This window comes from Mustelus asterias, unplaced genomic scaffold, assembly GCF_964213995.1.
Source record: "Mustelus asterias unplaced genomic scaffold, sMusAst1.hap1.1 HAP1_SCAFFOLD_188, whole genome shotgun sequence".
Classification (NCBI taxonomy): domain Eukaryota; kingdom Metazoa; phylum Chordata; class Chondrichthyes; order Carcharhiniformes; family Triakidae; genus Mustelus; species Mustelus asterias.
In genome coordinates this window covers 303,876-318,196 of record NW_027590184.1, presented here as the reverse complement: position 1 = coordinate 318,196, position 14,321 = coordinate 303,876, and the positions used below count along the sequence as shown (strand labels likewise).

Genomic DNA, 14,321 nt, shown 5'->3' with positions numbered 1-14,321 from the left:
GTTTAACCCTGACAAATGCGAGGTGATTCATTTTGGTGGGACTCATTTAAATGTGGATTACAGGGTCAAAGGTAGGGTTCTGAAGAATGTGGAGGAACAGAGAGATCTTGGGGTTCATATCCATAGATCTCTGAAGGTTGCCACTCAAGTGGATAGAGCCGTGAAGAAGGCCTATAGTGTGTAAGCGTTCATTAACAGGGGGTTTGAGTTTAAGAGCCGTGGGGTTATGCTGCAACTGTACAGGACCTTGGTGAGACCACATTTGGAATATTGTGTGCAGTTCTGGTCACCTCACTACAAGAAGGATGTGGAGACACTGGAAAGAGTGCAAAGGAGATTTACCAGAATGCTGCTTGGTTTGGAGGGTAGGTCTTATGAGGAAAGGTTGAGGGAACTTGGGCTTTTCTCTTTGGAGCGGAGGAGGTTGAGAGGAGACTTGATAGAGGTTTATAAGATGATGAGGGGGATAGATAGAGTGAACGTTCAAAGACTATTTCCTCGGGTGAATGGAGCGGTAACTAGGGGGCATAACTATAGGGTTCATGGTGGAAGATATAGGAAGGATGTCCGAGGTAGGTTTTTACTCAGAGAGTGGTTGGGGTGTGGAATGGACTGCCTGCAGGGATAGTGGAGTCAGAAACTTTAGGAACATTTAAGAAGCTATTGGATAGGCACATGGAGTACTTCGGGATGATAGGGAGGAAATAGCTTGATCTGGGTTTCAGACAAAGCTCGGCACAACATCGTGGGCCGAAGGGCCTGTTCTGTGCTGTACTGTTCTATTCTATAAGAGCAAACCACACTTCAAGCTCTCCTGACATGACTAAACCCTGTTAAGTTTAAAAACTTTATGAGACATTTTTTTTAAAGAAATAAATCAAATAATTCCATCGCCTTGATTATCAATGATTTACAATTTAATATGGATTGGAAATACCCGCCAATATCTTTTCACCAATCACCTGCTTCCATTGGTCCCACAAGACCTTCTGAACTGGAATGTTTGGCTGACCTCTGCCCCCGCTGGACTTGTGGAGGGAGCAGGGAAACAAGGCACAGCATTAACCCGAACTGTCTCTCCACTTTGTTAAATTCCCACATTTACCTCGACTCTCAGTGTTTCACTCTCTGCATCTATTATAAAATGGCCACTAGGTGGGTAGATTGGTGGACGTCTGTGTGTGATTCTGACATTATCTTCCATAGGTAGATTAGTAAATCTGCGTGTTTGATTCTGACATTGATAAAGGTGTGTGTGTTCTGATCGTATCCACTAGGGGGTAGATTGTTAAATGTGTATGTGTGATTCTGACATTCTCCACTCGGGATATATTGGTCAATGTATGTGTTTGTGTGTGAATCTGACATTCTCCAGCAGGGGATCGATTGGTAAAGATGTGTGTGTTTGATTCTGACATTGTGCATTAGGGGGTAGATTGGTTGAGGAGTGTATGTGTGTGTGATTCTGACATCCACCAGGGTGTAGATTGGGAACGATGTGTGTATGATTCTGACATTCTCCACTCGGGTGTGGATTGGTAAATGTGTGTGTGGACCCGCACTCTGGCTGGCCCTGCAATCTGGCTGATTCCGCCCCGGATTGGAACAACCAACAGTCTCTCATGAAGGGATTCTGCAGTACTTTGTTCCCAAATATATACTATATTGATAAATCTGACAACATTGCAAACATTCCAGAATGACCATTACACAAAAAGCAGTAATATTTGGGCTCTTTGCAAACATCCAGTCACATTCTGAGATGCTTCAATACAGTCAAGGAAATGTTTCAGACATTTTACAATGGTTTACAAATGTTGTAAAGGTATTTTAAATGTTCTCTACACAGAAGAAGTTGTATTGCGAGGTGCTTCAGTACAACTGAGATACATGTAATATTGACTGGAGACGTTCAGTGAGTCTTTCAGCCCGAGGAGGTTCTGCTCCCCTCGGTTCACTGTGGTTGAAAAATCTTCGATAGTGAAAAGAACGGAGAGCTGATAGGATCTGGATTAATGCGGTGTCAAAAACCAACCAGATAGTGACATGTCCCTACTCCATCTGTGAGACTGACAGAACTGAATGTGGATTTAGATCGGGAAAGGAGGTAAATTGTAATTGGGAGTTGGAGATAAGTGAGAGGGTGTGTGTAACAGTGGGTATGTGGGAGATGGAACAGACTGTGCACACAGTAATGAAGCAGAGATACATTACAGTACAGAAATGTACCCCATCCATCACCCCACCTGCTGTTTCAGCAAGGATTGAACACATTCACCTAATTGACGGACATGTTAGAGAACGAGTTACAATTAATGTCATTGCAGAATTGAGGGATACTTCGAGCAAATATCCAAAAAAATATTTGCAGCTGTCCTGAAATTAGATGTTTAATTGAAAAATTAAGACAATAACCAGGAAAAGTGTTTAAAACATATGTAAAGATTAACACACGAAACATAGAGAATTGATGAGGAAATGAAAGATAACAAGGGGAACACTTGCTGGGATGATATATGGAAATGGGGAAACAATGTACACATTCATCCATGGATTTGTCTCCTGTCTCATGTTGCAGTGTTAATAATATTAAGGACTTTAAATTATTTGATGTTATTTGTGATTCAATTTGTTAAATGGAAAAAGACGATAACGTAACTATTGAATGTGGAATTGATGTTACGTAGGTGAGAAGTTAGTTAACTGGAAGGATGCAATAATATGTTGATCGTTAATTTGACTGAAATTTGAATACTTACCTGTGAGAGGGAACTTGGTCATCGTTTGTGATCCAACTCGCTTCATGCTCCAGAATTAAGAGGAGGGACTGTGGCTGAGTGGCCAACTGCAACAGTGACAATGATAATCAAACATGCTGGGAATTTTAGCAAAGTTGTGTTGAACACAGATGCAGGTCAGAGAAGGCAGCAGCAAATCATGACCTGCCCTCGGTGATGTGACCTGACATATCCTGTGTTGACCAGATAAGGATGTTGTTGAACTGATGCCAGACATGCTGGAGCCATTGTTACCATATATGGTGAAGCTATGCAAATTACATGCAGCTTGGGATAAACATTTGGGAGTTGTTTATGAGTAACTCCATTGGCTGTAATCGAACATTGTGATTTATTTCTGATGGTATCATTGGCTGAGTGCCAGAGAACTTTCTGGAAATATTTAGTTTTGAGCTCAGCAGAAACTCGAGAATCACATTTGCAATTTGTGCCCTGGAGACATCTTCAGAGAAAGACAAAGAAACCGCAAGGCGGATTCAGACCGGAGAGTGAGCCTGGCCAATTCTCACCCTCTCTCTATCTCTCTCTTGCACTCACACTCACACGCTCACTCGCTCCCTCACACACACATGTACACACTCTCTCTCACTGGGTTAAATGTTTTGTTGCAGTTTTGTATAATAAGAATGTCTACTCTGTTTCTGTGTAAGATCTTCAAGATGTGGAGATGCGGGCGTTGGACTGGGGTGATCAGTATTCTGTAACTTGATTTCTGTGTCTCTGTGCCCTGTTTGAGAGCACATTTCCACTCCATCTGATGAAGGAGCAGCGCTCCGAAAGCTAATGGTGTTTGCTACCAAATAAACCTGTTGGACTTTAACCTGGTGTTGTTAAAACTCTTACTAAGATCTTCAACACAGTGCATTCACACTGAAATCTCTTCATGGGCACTTACTGCACAATGAACTCCACCTGCGTGGGCACCTGTAATTGGGAGGTTGAGATAAGTGAGAGGATGTGTGCAACAGTGGGTATGTGGGAGATGGAACAGACTGTGCACACAGTAATGAAGCAGAGATACATTACAGTACAGAAATGTACCCTATCCATCACCCCACCTGCTGTTTCAGCAAGGATTGAACACATTCACCTCATTGACGGACATGTTAGAGAACAAGTTACAATCAATGTCATCGCAGAATTGAGGAATACTTTGAGCAAATATCCAAAGAAATATTTGCAGTTGTCCTGAAATTAGATGCTGAATTGAAAAATTAAAACAATGACCAGGAGAAGTGTTTAAAACATCTGTAAGTATTAACACAAGAAGTATAGGAAATTGATGAGGAAATGAAAGATAACAAGGGGAACACTTGCTGGGATGATATATGGAAATGGGGAAACAATGTACACATTCATCCATGGATTTGACTCCTGTCTCATGTTGCAGTGTTAATAATATTAGGGACCTTAAATTCTTTGATGCTATTTCTGATTCAGTTTGTTAAATGAAAAAAGACAATATTGTGACGATTGAATATGGAATTGCTGTTACGTAGATCAGAAGTTAGTTAAGTGTAAGGATGTAATAATGTGCCGATAGTTAAGTTGACTGAATTCTTAATACTTACCTGTGAGATGGAACTTGGTCATGGTTTGTGATCCACTCGCTTCATGCTTCAGAATTAAGAGGACTGTGGCCGAGTGGCCAACAGCAACAATGAGAGAAACAGTGACAATGAGAATCAAGCATGCTGGGAATTTCCATCAAGTTGTGTTAAACACAGATGCAGGTCAGAGAAGGCAGCAGCAAGTCATGACCTGTCCTGAGTGATGTGACCTGACACATCCTGTGTTGACGAGATAAGGATGGTTGTTGAACTGATGCTGGTCATGCTGGAGCCATTGTTACCATATATGATGAAGCTTTGTCAATTACATGCAGCATGGTATATATATTGGAAGTTCTTTTTGAGTAAATCCATTTGCTATAATTGAACATTATGATCAGTTTCTGGTGGTATCATTGGCTGAGTGCCAGAGAACTTTCTAGACAGTTTCAGTTTTGTCCTCAGCAGAAACCCAAGAATCACATAATCAATTAGTGCCCTGGAGCCAACTTCAGAGGAAGACAAAGAAACCACAAGGGAGATTTAGACCAGAGAGCGAGCCTGGCCAATTCACTCAAGTGGGTAGTATTTGCTTCCATCAAAAATGTTCGATTTAAGCATAAGTTAAATTTAAACTTGAGTTAAAAATTATTAAAGTTAAATGTGTCTTAAATGTGTTAAAGTAGCTGTGGCAACTACTGTGAGTATCGGTTAAGTATTGCTACCTAAAGTATTGAATAAGGAGAAAGATTTGTTCAAGTGGAATCTCAGTCAACTCTCTGTCCTGTGGTCGGTCGCACAAGGGGCACATTTCTGGGGAAAGGTTTGAATATTGCAGCCAGTTAACAGCACTCTATCACTCTCAAACTCTCAGACTCACTCTCACACACACTCCCTCTCTATCACACTTCCTCTCCCTGCCACACATATAAATAAACACACACACTCACCATCTCTCTCTCTCTTTCACACACACTCTCTCACACACACACAGTCTCTCTCTCACGCGCACACCTAAACACTCTCTCTCACACATACACATACATTCTCTCTCTCACACGCACACGTACACAATCCCTCTCTCTCACACACACACGTACACAATCCCTCTCTCTCACACACTCTCACACTCTCTCTCACAGACACTCAAATATACACACACTCACCCACAGGTGCACACTGACAGAGAACTAGCATTACAAGTGGCAGAGACATTGTTACAAAACTTGGCTTAACTGGATAAATGTTTTGTCGCAGTTTTATGGAATAATAATCACGATTCTGTTTGAAAATGCCAGACTTGTGTAAGATCTTCAACACAGTGCATTCACACTGAAGTCTCTCCATGGCCACTTACTACACAATGAACTCCATCAGCGTGGGAACCTGTGAAATGAGAGGGTAAATGTCCATCAATAAGGCTGTTTAGTGAGTGATGGACTCTCTCCGATATCCTCCAGTCAGTATGGACCATATCGGTATAAATTATTGAAAACAAAACTTCCGGAGCCCCAATGATTCATTTTTAAAAGCAAAATAATCAGATTGTACATTTTTCAGTACGATTCCTGTGTGACTATTCACTTTGGTAAATAGTTATCTGGTCATTTACCATTCGGTGAGACAATGTCAGTGTGATAACAGAGTTCTGGGTTCAGGCAATGAGAGGGCGCTCTGAGAGTTAATTGTATTCCTGAGAACACAGCCACTTTCTGCAGCGAGAAGCAGCTTATATTCATTAACCTATTAGAGACAGCATCAAGATATATCTACAACTAATGAATTGCCTGTCTGTTCCCTCATTTGTCTGCAACTTCTGATTGTCAATATTGTTAACCCCTTCCCCGTCCCCCTCACTTGCTGAGTCAGTCTGTGTGTATTTTTCTATTCATGCTTCAACACCAGCGACAGAAGTTGCTGCTTGAATTGGATCAAACTCTTTGTATTTGGGGAGAGGGGATTGATTCAGTGAATGTTACAGCAGTGACAGTCCCTGTTGGAGACAAGTATTTATCCCAGTTTAAACCGAGTGATTTGAATAAATACAGTTCCAGCTGTGGTACCTGGTGGAAATGTATCTCAGACGACACTGTGACTAAATCTGAGAGGGATTAAACAACGTGGCTATTTAGTGGGAATGGGGCTGATGTGTAAATGTTCAGGTTTCTGTTGCAAGTGGCAATTGCAGCTGGATTCTTCAATATTGATGAAGTGAAATCGATATCTGAGGTGACTGGTGCAGATCAATGAAAGGAATGTGGGGAGAGGCCATTGTGCATATCATGGACACACACAATGTCTGCACGTTTTGGAAATTCCCTGGTATCAGTCACCTCTTTATCGCCTCTCTTGCTGTGATCAGGATGGAGGAAATATTGCCTGAATTTTCAGACTCTGGACTAACCTTGTTCCAAACCTCAGCTTCCAGTGACCATAGAATCCATAGAATCCCAAAAGTGCAGAAGCACATTGAGCCCATCGAGTCTGCACCAACTCTCCAATGAATCACCTTACCCAGGGCCTATCCCCAGGTCCCCACATATTTACCCCACAAATCTCCATAAACTCCATATCTTTAGACGCTATGGGGCAATTTAGCATGGTAAATCCACCTGACCTGCACATCGTTGAACTGTGGGAAGAAGCCGGAGCACCTGGAGGAAACTCACGCAGACACGGGGAGAACGTTCAAACTCCACACAAAGAGTGACCCAGCAGCATAATTGAACCCGGGTCCCTGGCGCTGTGAGGTGGCACTACGAAACAATGTGCCACCATGCCACCATGATGAAGACTGGATACTTATTGTGTGAAAACCAAAAGGCAATTACTCCACTAATTCCCAGGAGGTCCAGTCAATCAATCCGGAGATTGGAGTTTACCTGCAGAATCTTTCTTTCTCTCAATCCGGATACACTCCTTTCCCAGGATGATGATGATTCCAAACATGATCAGCACGGCCACAGCCAATCGGATTGGGATTGAATCGGAAGCTGTAAGATTAAGAGGATGAATTGAAGAGAGTGAGTGGGGAAATGTTCAATTTCAAACAAGGAAGCCTAGTCTGAGAAGCTTGGTAACCCTACCTAACTTGCCCCCTTCACAATTAGGGGGAACATGGTGAGATTTCCATTGGCATTGCTGCATGGTAAGTGCTGTAAGCGACAGGACTATGGGCGGGTGCAGGAAGGTGGCATTTTAAAGTTTGGATGTTCCGGCTGGCATGGCCATGATGGGCCGAATGGCTGTGCTGTAACATTCCTATGGTTCTATGGCTCACACTGTGATGACATCATTGCCTGTCTCTATTTCTCTGCATCATCCCCTCTACAATATCGTGCTCATGTAATCCTGAGGCTGGGATTAATGAGAGAGCGATGGGGAATTTATAATCACTCCCGGGGAAGCTCAGAACTTTCAATTAATTCAGACTAAACCCCAAAACAAAATAGAAAGCTTGATATTGGTGTTGGTGATGGGGAAAGTTCTGAACTGTGACAAAACAATAAACTATCTGGTTGGCAGATGCCCAGAGGGGTAGGAAACGTGCCACCATTCCTTGGCCTAGCCACCCTGGGCCTCCAGAACCCAGCGATGTGGGTGACTGTGAGCCACCCTCCAACTGGCCGAGCAGCTCTGTCAGTGATGGGGAATAAATGCTTGTTTGTGAGACTCAGAGAATTCAGTTGAAAAACAAAGGACTGTGAAGGAGGAGCGGGACAGAGTCTGGATTAATCCATGGCCTGAAATCAACCTATCCATCAGCGTTAACAAATTCTACCAAAGTTCACCATGCCTTATGATTCGCCAATACCTTGTTTCTGTCCCAATTTCCCAATGATGCCTGGGTGTCCTCGTGCACCAGTCACTGACGGTAAGCGTGCAGGTGCAGCAGACAGTGAAGAATCCAAATGGTATGTTGGCCTTCAGAGCGAGAGAATTCGAGTACAGGAGCAGGGAGATTTTGCTGCAGTTATACAGGGCCTTGGTGAGACCACACCTGCAATATTGTGTGATCGGCCATGATCATAATGAATGGAGCAGCAGGTTCGAAGGGCAGAATGGCCTCCTCCTGCTCCTATTTTCTCTGCTGCTTCTGCAAGTATTGCAAAGCAAGTTGCAATGTCAGGCAGAAGATGATGTGCTGGGTGTCCTCGGGCTGGCATGGACAGAATGGGCTGAATGGTCTCCTTCCATGCTGTAATTTATCTATCCATCTTCCAGTCATGTAACAGCTCAGAACCATTGGGTGTGTCTGAAGGGTTTTGTCCTCACACTGACAGAGAACAATAGATTTTCATCTATTCTCCCCATTCACCCACAGTGATTGGTTCATTCATTTCCTCATTTGTCCAATCGTTTGATCAACTTCTTCATTTTATTATGGGGGCTTGTTTTCTGTTTCTGATGATTAAAATTAGCATTTCCTCTGTTTATCTTCTTGGAATGTGTTAAATTCTGACCGGGCTGGATGGAGGGATGCTGATTCCTCTGGTTGGTGAGAAGGGTGGATTTCTAGAACCGAGGGGGTCACTCTCTCAGAATTAGGGGGGAGCTCCATTTAGGTCTGAGATGAGGAGAAGTGTCTTCACCCCAAGAGTATTAAACCTGTGAGATTTCCTCCCAGAGGGGTTTTGGAACTGGGGTCCTGGGAAGCCAAGGTCTCCATGGGGATCTCCCTGAGGGTGTTATTGGATTTCAGTCAGTCAGGGTGGTGTAGGTACACCTGCAATGCTGTTCGGGAGGGAGTTCAGGATTGTTATTGGAATTCAGTCAGTCAGAGTGTTGTAGGTACAGCCACAGTGCTGTTAGGGAGAAAATTCCAGGATTGTTATTGGACATCAGTCAGTCCCATGTGGTGTAGGTACACCCACAGTGCTGTTCGGGAGGGAGTTCCAGGGTTTTGAATACACAGTAAATGGTACACTTTGAAATGGGACACAGGAGGAGGTTGATCTTCAATCGTGTTTGCATCATATCTTTGAAAGTCGCAGTTAACTGATTCGCGTTTTGTCAATAGTTTCACGGTGTGAATAATAAAGGGATTATATGTCACTGGGTATGTTTAATTCCTGCATGGGATGTGAGTGTCTTTGGCTGGGCTGAGCATTCCTTGCTCATCCCTCATTGCTCCGGGAAATGAGTGTCTCACTGGACCATTTCATTGGATATTTAACAGACAACAGCTCGTCACATGTGGGCCAGACCGGGTAAGGATGGTGGATTTCCTTCCCGAAAGCACATTTGTGAAGCAGGTGGGTTTTTGCAACAATGGCCACCATTAATTCCAGATTTTGAAGTCGGGAGCTCAAGTTCAATCGATCAATAACCTAATTTTTGGCCATAACTCATGAACTCCTCCATGAAATGGTGATTATGCTTCAACTACCGGGCGGATGCCCCACCAGTCACAGCTGCTGGGACACAGCGTACATTCGATTCCCAATGTGCAATGGTGTGGCTGTGGTCCACATCACAGGTCCAGCCATCTGTTAGCTCTTCAGAACGCAATGCCCCTGAATCCTGCATAGGTGTGGAGGGAACAATTTGTCCACCTTGTCAGGGCAGTTTTCCCTGCGCTAGTTAGTGTAAATGGAAAGGTCAGAGATTGAAACTAAAACAGAGAAACCATTTCACTAAAATCAGATGGATATATTGACAGTGAGTCTCACTCACCTCTCACAGTGATGTTTACAGGGTCACTATCACCCGAGATTAGGTTCCTTCCATTCACATCCGCTTCATACCGACAGGTATAATTTCCTATTTTAGAGCGATCAATATTCTTGACGGTGAAGGTGACGGAATGTGTGTCTGCAGCAGGAGACTTGACGCTGACTAATCCCATTTCTCCTTGCCTGTATAAGTAAAATGCAATGGCAGGATTGTCGCGGGGGCTGCTACAGTTAAAGGTGACATCTCCACCCTGAGCAGCAGCATCAGAATCCACCCAGAAATGTGGCTTATTCAGAACTGCAATTGGAAAGAGAGAAGTGGTGACGATTGATTGTAAATTCAATGCTGAGTTATAGGAGGCAGATTATCACTGGTCACTTGTAATGGCAGCACGGTGGCACAGTGGTTAGCGCTGTAACCTCACAGCAGTGGGGACCAGGGTTCAACTTCGGCCTTGGGTCACTGTCTGTGCGGAGTTTGCACATTCTCCCCGTGTCTGCGTGGGTTTCCTCCGGGTGCTCTGGTTTCCTCCCACATTCTGAAAGACGTGCCGGTTAGGTGCATTGACCTGAACAGGCGCCGGACTGTGGCCACTAGGGGAATTTCACAGTAACGTCATTGCAGTGTTAATGTAAGCCTTACTTCTGACTAATAAATAAACTTTACTTTCTTCTGGGTGCTCTGGCTTCCTCCCACACTCCAAAGATATGCAGGTGAGGTGAATTTGCCAGGCTAAATTGCCCCTTATTTTCACAGGAATTAGCAGGATAAATCTGTGGGGTTACGGGGAAAGGGTCTGGGTGGGATTGTTGTCGGTGCAGGCACGATGGGCCAAATGGCCTCCTTCTGCACTGTAGGAATCCTATGATCCATGGGCCGAAGATGTGCAGGTTAGGTGGATTGGTCATGCTAAATGCACGGGCTTACAACGTCGGAGGGTGACGGGGAAAGATCAGCCATGATCTCACTGAATGGTGGAGCAAACCCGAGGGGCCAAATGTCCTATTCCTGTTCCCAATTCTTCTGTTCTTTTGAGATTCCAGTTAGGAAAAGTTGGGGATTTGATTCTGAAGGAACAAATGAACTATTGCACATCGGGGACCGTTGAGGAGTTCAGAACATCCCCAAAATAAACTTTACAGCCAATGAGCTACTATTGCAATATAATCACTCTTTTAATGCAAAGAACCCAGCAGATTAAACGTACACAGCAAGATCCCTTCAGCAAAAATGAGTCATTGAGCTGGTAATGTGTTATCTCATACGCTGATGTTCGTTACGCGTTATATATTTACCCAGAGGTTCCAAGAAACACCCCGGATTTCAGCAGAGACTGTCGGACTGGATTGTGGAGTTCCAGTTCTAGAGTATATCGGTGTGTCCCCAACAGTGCAGCACTCCCTCAGTACTGGCACCGGGGCGGGGGGTAGTGTCGACCTGGATCATGGAGCTCAAATCCGAGAGGATATACATCTACCTCCGACAGTGCAGCACTCCCTCAGTACTGGCACCGGGGGGAGTGTCGGCCTGGATTATGGAGCTCAAGTCCTCGAGTATATACATCTACCTCCGACAGTGCAGCACCCCCTCAGTACTGGCACCGAGGTGGGGGTGTGTCCGTCTGGATTAAGGAGCTCAAGTCTTACAGGACAAACATGTACCTCCGTTATAGTGCAGCACTCCCTCATACTGACATTAGGGCTCATTAAAACCTTTAGATGTTGAACCCACAATGCCTGTCACGGGAGAGACATGGAGATAGAGTCTATCAAATTAAATGAGATTTGTCTGAATGCAGATAGTTTAACACAAGTGGATTTATTGTAATATTCAGTGTGCAGAATGAATGTGGAAGGGTGGTTATGGCTGGATTTATTAACAGGCCCTCGCTCATTGTGATGAGGGGTCACCGACACTGTGATGTCCTCAACGCTCTCACTGGAACACGAGGGGGTCACTCTGGGGTCAAGAAGGGTCTTTCTCATCAAGACTAGAATGTGAGGCCACAGGACCATGCTCCCCCAGCTCCCTCTCCCTCAGTGACAGAACACTTCAGCTGCTGACTGTCCCCCTCACCCCCTCCTCCTGCCTTCCTCACCGGCCCCACCTCACCCCCTGTGACCACACTCTGTGTAAACGGGTGAATTCCAGCCCAGTGTTCCAGAGACACTCTGAAGAGTTGTAGAGAGAGATGAACACTCAGTCACTGCTGCTCTCCAATGTTAACTCACATGTTACATTCACAGCAGCCTAGATTTGGGAAATGAGTCAGAGAAAGATTCTGGAACATTCTATTTGTTGTCACTTACCCGCGAGTGTGGGAGTTACCACGTTGCTGAATTTCGATTCTAACCTCCTTCCTTTGATGCTGTATCCATATCTGCATTTATAATCCCCTCTGATGTTTACACCGGTTACTGTGTAGGTTACACTCCTGTCCCGTGTACTAATTAGTCTGGAGTGCAGTGGATTATTATCATTAAAGAAGTAGAAGGTTCGATAGTGATAATCTCCAGTCACGGTGCAGGTAATGGTAACATTCTCTCCGACAATGTAGATCCCACTCTGCTGATCCAGAGACACCACTGGAGCTGTCAGGGGATCTGTGGTAGAGTAAATGTGAGGAACTATTAGAAATGGATCAGATGGGTCTGATGTACAGCAGCAGGTGAGAAGGCTACTCCCTCAATAGCCAGTGATCTGTGTGGAAGGGAAGTGATTTGATCTGGATTTGAGATTCCAGTTCGGAAAGGTTGGGATTTGAATCTGAAAGAACAAAGGAACTATTATACATCAGGGGAACTTTCAGGAATCCCCAAAAATGAACATCCCAAACTTTACAACCAATGAGGTACTATTACAATATAAGCATTCTTTTAATGCAAAGACCTCAGCAGAACAAATGTACACAGCAAGATCTCATCAACAAAAATGAGTCATCACCAGGCCAGGAATTCAACAGAGATTCTCCAACTGGATTGTGTTCAGGTTCGAGGGACTGTCAGTGCGTCTCCGACAGTGCAGCACTCCCTCAGTACTGGCACCGGGGGGCGTGTGGACCTGGATTATGGAGCTCAAATCCGAGAGTATATACATCTACCTCCAACAGTGCAGCACTCCCTCAGTACTGGTACCGGGGGGTGTGTCGGCCTGGATTATGGAGCTCAGTTCAGTGGAGTCAGAGTTGATATCCCAACCTGCTGATTTGGGAAACAATGTTACAATTCTGGGTGAGGAGAGTTCAAGCCGAGATAATCCAATCCAAGTTGAGTCGTTGGCTCCACCAGTTGGAGTTTGAATGACAAAGGGTGCGGAAGGGGGAGGGGGGATTTGAGATGATGTCATGTAAATCATCCCATGGGGGCTGTGGGGAGGGATTTGGATATTCTGTGACATATAACCTCAATGGTCGGTGAAAGGCCCTTGAGGACAATATTATGGCATTAACACCCTAGACCCCAAGACATGGATATCACCAGAGAATGCTCACTACCTCCCCATTGTGAGAGAATACAGCAGCTGCTGAGAGACTCCACACACCCTCCCCATCCTGTTTCACCCCCCACCCCCGCCCAGTCTGGTTACCCTGAGCCTCAATAACCCCAGTCGATGCAGAGTGGGTGAATTCATGACCCATTCTGTCATCCATCATTGAGCAATGAAATGGACTTTCACTCGGATCTGCTGCTCTCTCCTAGCACTGATGAAATGGACCCTCACTCGGATCTGCTGCTCTCTCCTAGCACTGATGAAATGGACGCTCACTCGGATCTGCTGCTCCCTCCGAGCACTGATGAAATGGACACTCACTCGGATCTGCTGCTCTCTCCTAGCACTGATGAAATGGACACTCAATCGGATCTGCTGCTCCCTCCAAGCACTGATGAAAGGGACACTCACTCGGATCTGCTGCTCCCTCCAAGCACTGATGAAAGGGACACTCACTCGGATCTACCACACTCTCCCAGCACTGATGAAATGGCACTCACTCAGAACTGCTGCTTTCCCCTAGCACTGATTAAATGCACACTCACTCGGATCTGCTGCTCTCTCCTGGCACTGATGAAATGGGCACTCACTCAGATCTGCTGCTCTCTCCGAGCACTGATGAAATGGACACTCACTCGGATCTGCTGCTTTCTCCCAGCACTGATGAACTGGACTCTCACTCGGATCTGCTGCTGGCTCTGAGCACTGATGAAATGGAGACTCACTCGGATCTGCTGCTCTCTCCTAGCGCTGATGAAATGGAGACTCACTCGGATCTGCTGCTCTCTCCTAGCACTGATGAAATGGA

At 45.0% G+C, this 14,321-nt stretch overlaps 1 long non-coding RNA gene across 1 annotated transcript; it reads right to left on the bottom strand.

Annotated features, from left to right (window-relative positions):
• Positions 1-3,356: 3,356 nt before the first annotated feature.
• Positions 3,357-10,151, bottom strand: LOC144485346 (uncharacterized). Its single transcript, XR_013496158.1, has 4 exons — positions 10,025-10,151; positions 7,231-7,341; positions 5,649-5,734; positions 3,357-3,439 (listed from the first exon to the last, which is right to left on the bottom strand). It is a non-coding gene; the product is annotated as an uncharacterized LOC144485346 (long non-coding RNA).
• Positions 10,152-14,321: the final 4,170 nt, after the last annotated feature.